The sequence below is a fragment of the Triticum urartu genome, chromosome 6 (assembly GCF_003073215.2).
Source record: "Triticum urartu cultivar G1812 chromosome 6, Tu2.1, whole genome shotgun sequence".
Lineage (NCBI taxonomy): Eukaryota > Viridiplantae > Streptophyta > Magnoliopsida > Poales > Poaceae > Triticum > Triticum urartu.
Window position 1 is genome coordinate 509501866 of NC_053027.1, and position 17721 is coordinate 509519586.

The following is a 17721-nucleotide window of genomic DNA, read 5'->3' on the forward strand; positions in this document are numbered from 1 at the left end:
AACGTATCAAGCGTCTTCATCTATCTCTATAGATCTTGATGCTCAATGTGTAAGCAGCTTCATCGAGGTCTTTCTTTAAAAAACTCCTTTCAAATACTCCTTTATGCTTTCCAGAAAATTCTACATTCTTTCCGATCAAAAATATGTCATTCACATATACTTATCAGAAATGTTGTAGTGCTCCCACTCACTTTCTTGTAAATACAGGCTTCACCGCAAGTGTGTATAAAACCATATACTTTGATCACTTTATCAAAGCATATATTCCAACTCCGAGATGCTTGCACCAGTCCATAGATGGATCGCTGGAGCTTGCTCACTTTGTTAGCACCTTTAGGGTCGACAAAACCTTCTGGTTGCATCATATACAACTCTTCTTTTTAAGAAATCCATTAAGGAATGTAGTGTTGACAACCATTTGCCAGATTTCATAAAATATGGCAATTTGCTAATATGATTCAGACAAACTTAAGCATCGCTACGAGTGAGAAAATCTCATCATAGTCAACACCTTGAACTTCGTCAAAAAAAACTTTTTCGACAAGTCTAGCTTTGTAGATAGTAACACTACTATCAGCGTCCGTCTTCCTCTTGAAGATCCATTTATTTTCTATGGCTTGCCAATCATCGGGCAAGTCAACCAAAGTCCACACTTTGTTCTCATACATGGATCTCATCTCAGATTTCATGGCCTCAAGCCATTTTGCGGAATCTGGGCTCATCATCGTTTCCTCATAGTTCGTAGGTTCGTCATGGTCAAGTAACACGACCTCCAGAACAGGATTACCATACCACTCTGGTGCGGATCTCACTCTGGTTTACCTACGAGGTTCGATAGTAACTTGATCTGAAGTTACATGATCATCATCATTAGCTTCCTCACTAATTGGTGTAGTAGTCACAGGAACAGATTTCTATGATGAACTACTTTCCAATAAGGGAGCAGGTACAGTTACCTTATCAAGTTCTACTTTCCTCCCACTCACTTCTTTCGAGAGAAACTTCTTCTCTAGGAAGAATCCATTCTTAGCAACGAATATTTTGCCTTTGGATCTGTGATTAGAGGGTTTACCCAACAGTCTCCTTTGGGTATCCTATGAAGACGCATTTCTCCGATTTGGGTTCGAGCTTATCAGGTTGAAACCTTTTCACATAAGCATTGCAACTCCAAACTTTAAGAAACGACAACTTTGGTTTCTTGCCAAACCATAGTTCATATAGTGTCGTCTCAACAGATTTAGATGGTGCCCTATTTAACGTGAATGCAGCTGTCTCTAATGCATAACCCCAAAATGATAGTGGTAAATCGGTAAGAGACATCATAGATTGCACCATATCTAATAAAGTACGGTTACAATGTTCGGACACACCATTATGCTGTGGTGTTCCAGGTGGCGTGAGTTGCAAAACTATTCCGCATTGTTTCAAATGAAGACCAAACTCGTAACTCAAATATTCTCCTCCACAATCAGATCGTAGAAACTTTATTTTCTTGTTACGATGATTTTCCACTTCACTCTGAAATTGTATGAACTTTTCAAATGTTTCAGACTTATGTTTCATCAAGTAGATATACTCATATCTGCTCAAATCATCTGTGAAGGTCAAAAATAATGTTTCAGACTTATGTTTCTCAGAAGATTTTGAAGATAAATCGATTAGAAGACATTGACCTCATTATGCGAAGACATTCACTTATAGATAGGAAGTTAGTTCCAGATTTGTACGAACCCATATATCAGTACAAGTGAGGAATCTAACTACTTTATGAAGCACAAGTGAATATACTAGGCATGTTATGAGATGCAGCGAGAGATTTAACTGGTGTGAAGAGAAACTTCTTATGGCAGAAAGTGACTGAACTGTAGGATCAAAAGAAGCTGTAAAAAGAGGTTTTATTTACCACACTTGGAACTGCTAGACGAAGTGAGAGTTGAGGCCGAGCAGTTCGATCCTCCGTGCCCTAACTTGGCGACGGAAGACACCTACGGCGACGGCGGAGAGAGCGATGTCCGCTGTCGGCGTGAAAACGGCGTCGGAGAGGTTGCGGCAGTGAAGCGCTTCGTCGCCGGCGTCGTCGAGTGCTAGCGGTGGCGCTAGGGTTCGTGCGAGGGTGAAAGAAGGAGATAATGACCGCAGTGAATCGTGTATTTATAGGGATAGAGGCGGCACTGCGCTATTACGCAGGTACCCCTGGCGGTTCGCATTTGAGGCACGCGTGGCCAGTTAGAGGAAGATTGGGATTTGTTCCATGTCCCACGCACGCCTAAATTGTCGGGCGGTCGTTCCTTCTTCTCCGGATCTTATGTGGAGGAATGAGCATTAAAAACGGACTTTTATGGTTGTCACTATGTCTTCAGCTGACAAGGACACAGTGAAGACATTTGACAGTTTCAACAGAATGCATATGACTTGGAGAGATAGAGTTTGAGATAGAAAGCATAGAGAGGTTAGGGTCCGATCACATTCACTTAGTTCAAAAGATTCAACCAAGAAGACATAGCTATAAGTGAATGTTGTAGAGGACAGAACATCAGTACATATATATCCATATAATCAACGCAGTGAAGATAATCATGAAGACATATTGAGAATGAAACCAAACCAATTGTGAAGACATTGAGAGGTAACGCCATGAGAGAAACACTTCAAAAATGGAACGTTTGGTGGTGGCGCTACCCACCGTATAGGAAGTATTAGACCCAGACACGGCACACAATTATCGTGGCGCTCCGAAGTCAAATTCCACATTAATGTATTCACACTTAGAATGTATGTCTTCATTGTTTGAAGATATACGCTACTTCGTGTGTTGCACATCTAAGTCATCAATATGCTTAAGTGTTAGGATGTGTGCCTGATCACAGGACATTTGAGGATTCCAAGATATTTAGCTCACACCGTAACTTGCAAAATCTCTTCTCATCCAAGGGTTTTGTGAAGATATCTGCCAATTGCTCTTCAGTGTTGACGTGTATGATATCAATGTCTTCCTTCACAACATGATCTCTGAGAAAGTGGTGACGAATTTCAATGTGCTTTGTCTTCGAGTGCTGAACTGGGTTGTTGGCAATCTTGATGGCGCTTTCATTGTCGCAGTAAAGTGGCACTTGCTTCAGATGAATGCCATAATCCTTGAGTGTTTGCTTCATCCACAGAAGCTGAGCGCAGCAAGATCCAGCAGCAATGTATTCAGATTCAGCAGTGGAGAGTGATACACAGTTCTGCTTCTTTGAAGACCAACATACAAGTGATCGTCCCAGAAAGTGACATGTGCCTGATGTAGACTTGCGATCAACTTTGTCACCAGCATAATCAGCATCCGAAAATCCAACTAAATCAAACTCTGAGCCCTTTGGATACCATAATCCTAGAGTTGGGGTGTGAGCCAAATATCGAAGAATTCGCTTCACAGCTAAGTGATGCGACTCCTTTGGTGTCGCTTGAAATCGAGCACACATGCAAACACTAAGCATGATATCTGGCCTAGATGCACATAAATAAAGCAAAGACCCAATCATGGAGTGGTATACCTTTTGATCGAACTCTTTACCATTGTCGTCGGGACCTAGATGATGCTTGGCTGGCATTGGTGTTGTGAAGCCTTTGCAGTCTTGCATACCAAACTTCTTCAGGCACTCTTTAAGATATTTCTCTTGAGATATGAAGATGCCGTTGCATTGTTGCCGTATTTGAAGACCGAGAAAGAACTTCAGCTCCCCCATCATGGACATCTGATATTGCTCTTGCATCATGTATCCAAACTCTTCACTATACTTCTGATTGGTGCAGCCGAAGATAATGTCATCCACATATATTTGGCACACAAACAGTTCACCATCATATGTCTTCATGAAAAGAGTGGGATCCAGGGAACCAGGTATGAAGCCTTTGCTTTTTAGAAAGTACTTGAGTGTGTCATACCAGGCCCTAGGGGCTTGTTTGAGGCCATACAGTGCCTTGTTGAGCTTGTATACCATATCAGGATGTTTTGGATTTTCAAAGCCAGGTGGTTGTGCAACATACACTTCTTCTTAAATCTTCCCATTGAGAAAGGCACTTTTCACGTCCATCTGATAGAGAAGTATGTTATGATGATTTGCATAGGCCAGCAGTATGCGTATGGCTTCAAGCCTAGCCACAGGAGCGAATGTTTCATCGAAGTCAATGCCCTCCACTTGAGTATATCCTTGAGCAACTAGACGAGCTTTGTTTCTGACAACTTGACCATGCTCATCTTGCTTGTTGCGGTATATCCATTTGGTGCCTATTATGTTGTGCTTCCGTGGATCAGGACGCTTAACCAGTTCCCATACATTATTCAGCTCAAACTGTTGAAGCTCTTCTTGCATAGCTTGAATCCATTCAGGTTCCATGAAGGCTTCTTCAACTTTCTTGGGTTCTGATATTGAGACGAATGCGAAATGCCCACAGAAGTTTGTTAGCTGAGTTGCCCTTGAACGAGTGAGTGGACCAGGTGCATTGATGCTGTCCAGTATTTTGTCAATTTGTACTTCATTAGCAACACGAGGGTGTGCGGGGCGAAGACTTTGCTCTTGCTGATCTATGTGGTCATTTGAAGGTATATCTTCAGGCTGAGCATTGTCTTCATGTGGATAAGGTGCTGAGATGATAAGTTCTTCTTCAGGTTGAGCTTCAGAAGGTACAATTTCTCCAGTTCCCATAAGCTTGATTGATTCATTTGCTGGAACTTCATCTAGCACATTTGGCAATTGCTCTCTTTGTGATCCATTGGTTTCATCAAATCGCACATCCACTGTTTCAACCACTTTGTAGTGGAAGAGATTGAAGACTCTGTAGGAGTGCGAATCCTTTCCATATCCAAGCATGAAACCTTCATGTGCTTTTGGTGCAAACTTTGAGGTGTGGTATGGGTCCTTGATCCAGCATTTTGCGCCAAATACTCTGAAATAACTGACATTTGGCTTCTTGCCAGTTAGGAGTTCATAGGATGTCTTGTTCAGAAGCTTGTGAAGATAAACACGATTGATTGTATGGCATGCAGTATCAATGGCTTCAGTCCAGAATTTTCTTGGAGTCTTGTATTCATCTAGCATTGTTCTGGCCATCTCAATGAGTGTTCTGTTCTTGCGTTCGACGACGCCATTCTGCTGTGGCGTGTATGGAGCTGAGAATTCATGTGTGATGCCCAAGGTGTCCAGATATGTATCAAGACCAGTGTTCTTGAATTCAGTGCCATTGTCACTTCTGATGTGCTTTATCTTGGCGCCAAAATTGTTCATAGCTCGATTTGCGAAGCGTCTGAAGACATCCTGCACTTCAGTCTTGTAAAGGATTATGTGCACCCAAGTATATCTAGAATAATCATCAACAATTACGAAGCCATAGAGGCATGCAGATGTAGTAAAAGTTGAGTAGTGAGTGGGACCGAAGAGATCCATGTGAAGCATTTCGAAGGGTTGAGTAGTGGTCATGATTGTCTTCGAAGGATGTTTTGCCCTTGTCATCTTCCCTGCTTCACAGGCACCGCATAAGTGATCTTTCTTGAACTTGACGCCTTCGATGCCTATGACGTGCTTTTTCTTTGCAAGGGTGTGGAGGTTCCTCATGCCAGCATGCCCAAGCCTTCGATGCCAAAGCCAGCATTCTGAAGCCTTTGCAAGAAGACATACTGCAAGTTGTGGTCCTGCTGAGAAATCTACCACATACAAATCACCTTTCCTATACCCTTCAAACACTAGAGATTTGTCAGATTCCATTAGCACCAGGCAGCGATATTTGCCAAACATTACAATCATATTCAAATCGCAAAGCATTGAGACAGACATTAAGTTGAAGCCAAGGGATTCAACAAGCATGACTTTATCCATGTGTTGATCCTTTGAGATTGCAACTCTACCTAGACCCAATACCTTACTTTTACCAGTGTCAGCGAATGTAATGTGGCTCTTGTCGGATGGACGTAAAGTTGAGTCCATAAGAAGGCTTCTTCTGCCAGTCATGTGATTTGTACACCCACTGTCAATAATCCATTCTGAAGACTTTGAAGTCGCTGGTATCATACCCTACAGTGCAGTTAGGGGGATAGGCTTCACGAAGAGTGTTGTGAAGCATAAACATTTGACGAACCAGTGGGTTATGAAAACTTAGATCCAGATTAGGACTAATGGGGAGAGTAGCATGCGATTCAGGAACAAAGTAGAAAATGATGCCATTTGGGCAGTTTATCTTGCGCCCCACAAGATTTTTATGGTCCCCAGCAATAGCATCAGAAGATTTTGTTTTTGTGCTGGAGACCTTTCCCTGCAAAGGAGAGTTAAGCTTTCTTAACCACCCACATCTTCAAGGGTGGCTTAGAAGCTATAAGTCTAAGTGCAGCATCTGAGAACTTTGGCTTTGAAACCTTAGCAAACAGTCTAGCAGGTGGACAATAATACTCATAGGAATAAGCAGAATAATTTTTGGTCATATGAACATGACGGTTCGATGAACCACTCTCATATTCATATGCCTGAGTATGATTCCCCTGCAAAACATTTTTGTTAGTGCGACTCAGGTGAGTCCCCTGTTTGTATGAAGCATTTGGACCATATGAAGCCTTTGGTCTGAGGTTTGTCTTCTTCAAGTGAGGTGTCATGAAGACATTCACAGGAAGATTTTCCAGACATGTTTTCGGAACCCAGATCTTCTTCACAGGCGGTCCATTCCTGCAGTTAGTACCAATGTACCTGGCAAACACTTCATCATTCTGATTCTTAAACAGTTTATAGTTTGCATCAAAGGATTCATCAATGATAATTGGGTTAGCACAAGTGAAGCCAGACAGATTGGATGGATCTGCTGAGGATTCCTTTGCAGCAACCCATGTGGTTTTGGGGTACTGCTCAGGTTTCCAGTAAGACCCATCTGCATTAATTTTCCTCACGAACCCAACACCCTCTTTCCTAGGGTTTCGGTTCAGAATCTGCTTTTTAAGGACATCACATAATGTCTGATGCCCTTTCAGACTTTTGTACATCCCTGTTTCAAGCAATGTCTTCAACCTAGCATTCTCATCAGCAATAGCAGTGGTATCCTCAGCAGAGGGGTTAGTTACCACATCAACAGTTGAAGATATTGAAACAGTAGTAGCAGTGGAACATTCAGCAACAGAAGCAGCATTATCATGCTCAATGCATTTAAGACATGGTGGTTCAAATCCTTCCTGAGCGGGACTGATCTGTTCAGCGCGAAGTGACTCGTTTTCCTTTTGAAGATCTTCATGAGCCACCCTCAATTTCTCAAGTTCTTGCTTCCTTTGAAGATAATCATAGGAAAGCTTTTCATGAGTTGTTGAGAGAGTATCATGACGATCTTCAAGTTCCTGATACTTAACGTGAAGGTTTTTTATGTCTTCAATTAAGGATTCAGATCGAGTCATTTCAGCACCCAACAGATCATCGCTTCTGTCTAACAATTTTTGAATATGTTCCATAGCTTTCTGTTGTTCAGTTGCAATTTTAGCAAGTGTTTTGTAGCTAGGTTTTGAATCACATTCAGAGTCATCGTCACTAGATGTTTCATAGCGAGTTGTGCGTGTGTTTACCTTGGCACCGCGTGCCATGAAGCAGTAGGTAGGAGTGGAGTCGTTCTTGTCATTTGCGTCGGTGTCGGTGATGCAGTCATTGTCTTCAGTATTGAAGATGGACTTGGCGACGTATGCTGTGGCCAGACTCGCAATGCCAGAATCAGACTCCTCCTCAGACTCTACCTCTGCCTCCTCAGATGCGGATTCCTCCTCTGAATCCATTTCCTTGCCTACAAACGCACGCGCCTTGCCAGATGAGCTCTTCTTGTGTGATGAAGACTTTGATGAAGACTTGGAAGAAGACTTTGAGTGTTTCTTCTTCTTCTTGTCGTCAGAATCATATTCCTTGCTCTTCTTCTTCCTTCTGTTCTCATTGCCCCACTGTGGACACTCAGAGATGAAGTGCCCAGTTTTCTTGCACTTGTGACATGTTTTCTTCTTGTAGTCATGAGCAGAAGCTTCATCATTCCTTGAACTTGATCGTGAAGATTTTCTGATGCCTTTCTTCTTGGTGAATTTTTGAAACTTCTTCACTAGCATTGCAAGTTCTCTTCCAATGTCTTCAGGATCATCAGAACTACAGTCAGATTCTTCTTCAGATGAGGAGACAGCTTTTGCCTTCAAGGCACGAGTTCGCCCATAGTTTGGACCGTAGATATCTCTTTTCTCAGAAAGCTGAAACTCATGTGTGTTGAGCCTTTCAAGTATGTCAGAAGGATCGAGTGTCTTGAAATCAGGACGTTCTTGAATCATCAGGGTCAGAATGTCAAACGAACTATCAAGTGATCTCAGCAGCGTCTTGACGATCTCATGTTTGGTGATCTCAGTAGCGCCGAGGGCTTGAAGCTCATTTGTGATGTCAGTGAGCCGATCAAAGGTGTGCTGGACATTCTCATTGTCATTTCGTTTGAAGCGGTTGAAGAGATTGCGAAGGACACTGATTCTTTGATCTCTCTGGGTTGATATGCCTTCATTAACTTTGGAGAGCCAATCCCAGACCAGTTTGGATGTCTTCAAGGCACTCACACGGCCATACTGTCCTTTGGTCAGATGACCACATATGATATTCTTGGCAGTAGAGTCCAGTTGAACGAACTTCTTGACATCAGCAGCAGTAACACCTTCTCCAGCCTTGGGAACGCCGTTTTCGATGACATACCATAAGTCGACGTCAATGGCTTCAAGATGCATGCGCATCTTATTCTTCCAGTAGGGATATTCAGTTCCATCAAAGACGAGGCAAGTAGCGGAGACTTTGATTATCCCCGCAGTCGACATAACTAAAACTCCAGGTGGTTAAACCGAATCACACAGAACAAGGGAGCACCTAGCTCTGATACCAATTGAAAGTGCGTTATATCGACTAGAGGGGGGGTGAATAGGCGAATTTTATGAAAGTCTTCAAAACGTGAGAGTTATGAAGACAAACAGTGAAGATTATGCCTGTTACTATGCAGCGGAAGTTAGATTACACTAGGCCAGCCATGGTCATGTATTCAATAGAGTGAAAGCGCAATCACAACCAGCTTCAGTGTAATAAGGATCAGGTAGGAAGAAGTTATGAAGCCAAACAGATCATACATTCATGTTGTGAAGACAAAAGATAGAGCAAGCATGCAATGGCTTCACAATGAATAACTGTAAGTAGAAAGGAAGTGAAGATGAAACCAGTGACAGGTTGAAGACAATGATTTGTTGGACCAGTTCCAGTTGCTGTGACAACTGTACGTCTGGTTGGAGCGGCTAGGTATTTAAACCAAAGGACACCCAGTCAAGGACACTTAGTCCAAGACACCCAGTCCTCACCATTTTCTCCTTGAGCTAAGGTCACACAGACCTCGCCCAATCACTCTGGTAAGTCTTCAAGGTAGACTCCCAAACCTTCACAGACTTCGTTCACCGGCAATCCACAATTTCTCTTGGATGCTCAGAACGTGACGCCTAACCGTCTGGAGGATGCACAGTCCTCAAGTGTAATAAGTCTTCAGATCACACAGACACGAAGACTTAAGTGATGCCCAATTTACTCTGGCTCTGGGTGGTTAGGGCTTTTCTCCTCACTGGGAATTTTTCTTTCAAAGGCTTCGAGGTGGGTTGCTCTCAAACGACAAAAGCCGTGCACTGAAATCTGAGCAGCCAACCATTTATGGTTGTGGGGGTGGACTATTTATAGCCACTTGGCAACCCGACCTGATCTGTCCGAAATGACCCTGGGTCACTAAGGAACTGACACGTGTACCAACGGTCGAATTTTGAACTCACACGGCAACTTTACTTGGGCTACAAGTAAAGCTGACTTGTCTGACTCTGGACAAGATTTTCTCTCAAAGTCTTCGCTCGAAGACATAGGATTTGAATTTGGCATCACTTCAGTCATTCTGACTGGTTCTCTTCGACCCCACTTAACAGTACGGTGGTTCCTATGACACAACATGAATGAAACAAAACTACGAAGGATCTAGGTCTTCGAGTTTCAAAAGCTTCATAGGGAGTCTTCTCATGTCATTGTCTTCAATATGAATATCTTCATAAACCACCATTGTCTTCAATGTCTTCGTACATTTTTAGGGGTCATCTCTGGTAGTAAAACCGAATCAATGAGGGACTTATACCTGTGTTTTCCTGCAATTCTCACAAACACATTAGTCCCTCAGCTAGGTTTGTCGTCAATACTCCAAAACCAACTAGGGGTGGCACTAGATGCACTTACATTCACGATCGACCGATCCTCAGTACCGAACGTACAGCACATCCGCGTTCAGCACACGTTCAGCTCGGTGATGTCCCGCGAACTCACGATCCAGTAGAGCTCGGGGAAGAGTTTCGTCAGCACGACGGCGTGGTGACGATGTTGATGAAGCTACCGCAGCAGGGCTTCGCCTAAACACCGCTACAGTATGACCGAGGTGGATTATGATGGAGGGGGGCACCGCACATGGCTGGAGAGATCTCAATGATCAACTTGTGTCTATGGGGTGCCCCCTGACCACGTATATAAAGGAGGAAGGGAGAGGCCGGCCCTAGAGGGGGCGCGCCAAGTGTGGGGAGTCCTACTAGGACTCCCAAGTCCTAGTAGGATTCCCCTTTCCTTTCCGGAGTAGGAGAGAAGGAAAGAGGGGGAGAGGAAGAAGGAAAAGGGGGCTGCACCCCTTGTCCAATTCGGACCAGAGGGGGGGGGGCGCACGCCTCCTTCCTTTTGGCCTCTCTCCTCTATTCCTGTATGGCCCAATAAGGCCCAATACTTCTCCCGGTGAATTCCCGTAACTCTCCGGTACTCCGAAAATACCCGAATCACTCGGAACCTTTCCGATGTCCGAATATAGTCATTCAATATATCGATCTTTACGTCTCGACCATTTTGAGACTCCTCGTCATGTCCCTGATATCATCCGGGACTCCGAACTACCTTTGGTACATCAAAACACATAAACTCGTAATATAACCGTCATCGAACTTTAAGCGTGCGAACCCTACGGGTTTGAGAACTATGTAGACATGACCGAGACACGTCTCCGGTTAATAACCAATAGCGGAACCTGAATGCTCATATTGACTCCTACATATTCTATGAAGATCTTTATCGGTCAAATCGCATAACAACATACGTTGTTCCCTTTGTCATCGGTATGTTACTTGCCCGAGATTCGATCGTCGGTATCTCAATACCTACTTAAATCTCGTTACCGGCAAGTCTCTTTACTCGTTCCATAATATATCATCCTGCAACTAACTCATTAGTTGCAATGCTTGCAAGGCTTAAGTGATGTGTATTACCGAGTGGGCCCAGAGATACCTCTCCGACAATCGGAGTGACAAATCCTAATCTTGAAATACGCCAACCCAAAAAGTACCTTCAGAGACACCTGTAGAGCACCTTTATAATCACCCAGTTACGTTGTGACGTTTGGTAGCATAGAAAGTGTTCCACCGATAAACGGGAGTTGCATAATCTCATAGTCATAGGAACATGTATAAGTCATGAAGAAAGCAATAGCAACAAACTAAACGATCAAGTGCTAAGCTAACGGAATGGGTCAAGTCAATCACATCATTCTCCTAATGATGTGATCCCGTTAATCAAATGACAACTCTTTGTCTATGGCTAGGAAACATAACCATCTTTGATCAATGAGCTAGTCAAGTAGAGGCATACTAGTGACACTCTGTTTGTCTATGTATTCACACATGTATCATGTTTTCGGTTAATACAATTCTAGCATGAATAATAAACATTTATCATGATATAAGAAAATAAATAATAACTTTATTATTGCCGCTAGGGCATATTTCCTTCAGCCGTTCCAAGTAAAATTGCATCTGCCACCTCTAAACATTCAAATAAACATATGTTTTGTATGCCTGTGTCGCTCATGGAGTGACAGGGGGCGGTCAGTATCTTCCATGCAAAGCGGGTTATTCTCACGATGAGTGTTTATTCACTTGTCATTACACGAGAGGGGCTGGTATTCAGGATGTTCGGTCCTATGATCAATACGAAAAAAATAATGAAACAAACTCTCCCGGAAAGTTGTTGGTATGGAGGGCACCCGAGGATTCGGCTAGTCATGGCTTGTGCTTGTATGGTGGAGGGAGGGGAGGGGGTAAATTTTATCTTTCTGCTTGGGAACCGCCACTAATATGTCTAGCATGGAAGATATTGAAAACTCTCAGTCGTGACATTGACAGGAAAGGCATACCTCTTAAAATTGTATTCATCTCTGTTTTAATCTTCGAGCTCTGGCACCTCTTCAAGTCAACGCTTCCCTCTGCGAATGACCTATCTATTTACTTTTATTGTTGAGTCACCACCTTCTTATTCAAGCACCAGTTGGAGAGCACTATTGTCGTTCTTATGCATTGAGTATATCTAATGTTGGGTGTGACTCGACTGGATCTCCTCTACAATTAATTACAATATTTGATCACTACTTGAACTTCAGAAGTGCTCTGCATTTATGTTTTGCGGTCTCAGAAAGCCTAGCGAGATACCATATATTATATCATGATTGTTTTAACAAAGTGTTGGCATCCGAGATATCTTATTATTGCTCGCTAGTTGGTTATGCTATCGACGTGAGTAAATATGAGACATAAGTATGGTAATTTTACTTAAAATACCATGGCAAATTTTGATATCCTTCTGCCAAGGCAATTTTTGGTCATACTTTGTTTTGAATTGTTCATTCTTCTTTTTATATGGTAATTTTTGTCATGACAATTTTCTTGTTGTCATCTAAGCATTACCATGGCAACTATAGTTTTATTGTTTGTAGCATGGCAGATTCATTTTTTGCGACATGACAAAGTTGTAGGTGAGACCATTGCAAATTTACCTTTCTAACCAATGACAAAGTTAAAAAAATTGGACCATGGAAAATTCATACTTTAGATCATGGAATTTTTTTTATTTTTGAACATGGCAACTTTACTTTTTAACCAAGGCACAAAAATAATCAAACCATGGGCAAATTCATCATTTGGATCATGGAAAATTCGTACTTTAAATCATGGCAATTTATATGTTTTGTGCTGGAGACGACTGCCACACAACTGTGGCGATGCATGCTAGAACTGGTCAGCAAGGGTGTTGCAACCGTGGCGACAAAAAGCTGGAACCGGCCGCCAAGGAAGTTGCAAACGGCGAGAGCAGTACTGGAAGCCGTGCCGTCACTGCCATCAATGCTACAACCGTATGCACAAAAGCTGGAATCGGTGACGTAATTTGTTGCAGCTGCGAGAGAGTGCATGTGTCGTCGACGCTGATTGCTGGAACCGTCAGCAATAAATGTTGTGACCATGTAGCGAGGAAGCTGCAAGAGGCAAAACGATGATGCTGCAACCTGGAGCACAGAAATGAATGCTATGAACTGCGGCGGGGTGCGCTGCGCTAGCGCGGGGGGAGGGGGAGGGAGGGAAGGTGCAAGCTACTAGCGAAGGTCAGCCATTGGCATGGGGGTTTCTCGCGGGGGTGTGCGAGCCCGCGGTGGCGCTGTTCCACGCGCAGGGTGTGGATGAAGAAAAAGAAAGAAGATAAGAACATGTGGATAAGGTCGTGTGCGAGCGCACGAGCGACCGGGGCCTGCCGGCCACAAGAGTTTACCTAAAAAAGCACAGACGAGATGCATGGACACTAATTCACTTGCATGAACACTAGGCCCGACCCTGAGGGGGGGGGGGGGCAGGGGGGTCGGCCGCCCCGGCCCCACAAAATCCAAGGGGCCCCTCCCAAATATGTTGTACGTTGGTGGCCCATCGCCCAATAACTCCTCCCGGAATGAAATTAGCCCAATAAAGGAAAGACGTAGCAACATAGGAAAGTAAACAGACGCGTCCAATCAGTACGATCGTGACGTGAGATCGCATCGCTAATTCACTACCCTATTCTCTATTCCCCCGTCACGAACTCTCGATCACAAGTCTCTGGCCGCCAGCAGATAGTATTCTCTAGTAGATGGCTGCAGCCAGGACTCGCGCACATCGCCAGGCCATGGCAATTGACAACGCCGAGCGCCTCTGGCCGGTATCCAATTTCCAGGCGCCGGGTGTGCGATGTGGATGGCAGACGGGAACACTACATCGCTGAGTGCCTCGTTGCTGAGCGTCTAATCACGGAAGCAGATGTGATTGGTATGAGGTATATCATCGTACTATTACCTATTCCCCAATCCTTATATGTATGTTGCCAATTAAGTAAATTGCCTTCACATAAATATATGATGCGTATCTTGCACTGTTAAATGGTTTGGCAGTATTATGCACCTACAAGAAACTGTTGGACAAAATTGAGGTCCGACTCAATCATAAGTGAATTTGCATCGAGAATTATTTCAATAGACTCCAGGTTATGTATCTATTTATTGCCCTTTTGCCTTTGTTTGGTAATTTGTAGTCGGGTTTTTGGATGTTTTCTAGGATCGGCAAATGTCTAACGTTTGGAGTTTTTGTTTGTGCACATGTATGTCAATAGAAGAATGAGTGATCATGTGTCATGCGAATCATGAACCTACGATCCCCAATTTTGAGCGGGATGTTATAATAAACTTTTAAGATAATATCTAAAAAATATTAGATGTAAATATCAAAATTGGGTGCAGTAAAGTGTTTATTTGTAATATTAAAGAATGTCATTGTTGTTGTGTGACATTTATATTTGGGGCCCCTGATTCTCAGGTTCGCCCTAGGCCCCCAAAATTTCAGAATTGGCCCTGATGAACACTAAGAGGAGACATGAGATTTTTGCGATGCTGTTATCTTTGCGTCTTTCCTGTTTCTCTTCTTTATTCAGTGTAAGGATATTCAGTAAGGAATCAAACATGACCGACTCCTATGCCACGAACAGCTTGTAACATTGCAGCCCACTTATACGACGCACCTCCACGCAAACAAAGTACGTGTCAGGTTCCTTATTTTGCACGATACAAAACGTCCAAACTAGTATACTACTTACTGAGCACATGCAACACATCTGCTGTGCTCGACACTGAGAACAAGGATAAAACGAACGTGACAGAAGTGCTAGTAACAGAGACTCACCCACTCGCAAGTGAATTAACGGCTGACGTTTGTGGGTTGATCATCAAGAAGCAGCTGCTTGAAATTGATGGGTGCGGTGAAATTTAGCTCTACCGGCGCGGCAAAGATGGCCTCGGCGCCCTTGTTGGAGGCGGCCTGGGTGCAGTGCACCCCGTCCCAGAACAGATGGTCGTCGCGGTGGTCGCAGTGGGTGGTATTGGGTAAGCTGCAAAAGGTCTCCCCGTTGAACTTCCCGCCGCCGCAGCACGCGCTCTTCACATCGTCGAAGCCGGGGGCCGCCGGCGGCCCCGTGAAGTTGGTCACCAGGTTGTAGGAGCTCCCCACAGAGTACCTCATCCCGGGCAGCGACGCGTTAAGGTTCGCCATCGCGTCGCCCAAGGCGATGTTGAAGCCATCGGCGAGTTTATTGACAAAGGGTTCGCAGATCTCACCGATCAGGGATTTCGCCCGCACCACCGGCACGCAGCCGATGGCCGGCACGTTGATGACACCGAAACGCCGCGCCCCGAGCCGGTACAGCCTCTTGACATACTTGGTGTAGTTGGACAGAAGGTCGTCGTAGAAGGGCTGAACCTTGTCCGACGACGGACTATTCCCCCAGAACGCCAACATATCGTTGCCGCCGTCGCTAATGAGGAAGAGCGACTTGGACAGCAGCGCATCGATGTTGGTGCTATTGCCGCCGCTTTTCTCGGTCATGTTTGCCTTGGTGGCTGCAAAGAACTCCACCTGCTTGCTCAACGGGAGGTCGGCATTATTCTGATCAATCAATCGATGCAAACAAGAAGCAGGATTAGTACAAGTAACTCAGACATTGTGAACTAACTGGGTCTGTCTAGAACACATAGTTATGTCACATCTAATCTGATGTTTATTATGTTTGTGGTCTTTTTTGTGCCAGTTTTTTTTTGTTCCTTGTTGTTGTCTTATTTGTAAGAGTTTAGATGTGACATCCTTAGAAAACATCTATATGTGAATTAGACAATCTAAAACTAATAATGCTCACAAGTTGTTGTTAGAAAAAAAAATGTAGCTCAGACAGTATCAGCATTATGACCAAGTCGTTTTTCTTTTTGCGGGAATTATGACCAACTCGTTCCCTACTTTAAGACTAAGAAAGGGTTAAGACAAAGGGACATAGCCCTTTTCCCGATATACTAGTTTATGTCTTTTGTTTTGTTTTTGAATCTTTATTGCTGGTACTTGGCTGTAGCATGTGTTTTTTGTATATTGAACTGCTAAAACGACGTAATCCCTTCGTTTCTAAATATAAGTCGTTTTAGAGAGGTATTATATTTTTTTTTGCGAGAAAGAGAGGTATTATATTATGGTAGAGAGATAGTATGTGAAAGCTGCGAGCTATGCTCCTTTCATTAAAAAAATACTCCCTCCGTTTAAAAATATTTGTCATTAAAATGGATAAAAAGAGATGTATCTATAAAACTAATATGTATTCCTGCAAAAGAAAAACAATATGTAAAAGAGGTCTTCGGAACAAACAAAAAATGCGCAAAATTTCAAGGCAGCAGTACTGACGGTGGTGTCGAGAATGCCGGATCCACCGGAAGCGTAGTTGACCCCGCCCAGGCCTTTCAAGATCTCAACGCTCGTCTCCGGCGTCAACGACAGGAAAGCCGGCGGGCTCATATTGAAACCCAACAGCTTCGCTGCATTTCAATTTGCATATTTCTGTAGTTTCACACATGGGTGAAAAGACACGATGACCTTGCGGAAAAAAAAAGAAAATGAAAAGACCCGATGAAAAAGTGCCTGCGCGTACGTACATATGGAGTCGGCCATGTTGTATCCGTTGCTGAACCTTCCGTTGGGTCCGGGGCCCGTGAAACGTTCCCCAGTAGGGAAACGGGGGATACGGCAGCGTAACGTTCCCCAGGTACAAGTTGTTGCCCACGTCCATGGTAGAGTCGCCGAACACGTACACCGCCGGCACCAGGGGCACCTCCTCCGCGGCTGCCGGCGAGACCACCACGCCGCCGCCGGCGCAGATAATAAACACTGCAACCAGTATCATCAGAGCCTTGCCAGTGGCCACTTTCACCCCCATCATGCCGCCTGCAGCTATATCTTTTTCTTTCCGAACTGCAGAGTAGCTGGAATGTGCGCTTGGAATGGTAGTGGGGCAATCTACCGGTGAGTTGGAGCAATAGCCCAGGCCCTCCTGCCTATTTATGCACTATAGAATGTACTGTTGCAACAGCACTCACGCACGTGGTATCAACCGGCCGGATAGATATGTTGGTCACTTGCAAGGACTTGGTTACCGAGTTAAATACCGCAATTACCAACGATATAAACGTGTTTGAGTAGATACTATTGCTGAAAGAAAATTTGTGGATTTGTTTGAACGTGAGTAGCTATACCACAAATCCACAAAATTCAAAAAAAATTCTGGTACTCACGCATTTATTGAGGACTAGGCTCGGTGCGTAATCGAGATTAAAAATCCTAGTACTCATACTTAAAAGACCGTATGCATCCTTAGTTGGTGCAGAGGCCGGGGAAGTGTAATTCTCCCCCAATTTTTATGGAGTCGCCCCCATGCGGCGGCTGGGAGGTCCCAGATCCCATCACCCCCGACTCCCGCTCTTCCTCCCTCGCCGCCGCCCGAGGGCGCGACC

The 17721-nt window shown here is 44.1% G+C and overlaps 1 pseudogene; it reads right to left on the bottom strand.

Annotated features, from left to right (window-relative positions):
- Positions 1-14876: 14876 nt before the first annotated feature.
- On the bottom strand, positions 14877-17251 carry LOC125514654 (annotated as a pseudogene).
- Positions 17252-17721: the final 470 nt, after the last annotated feature.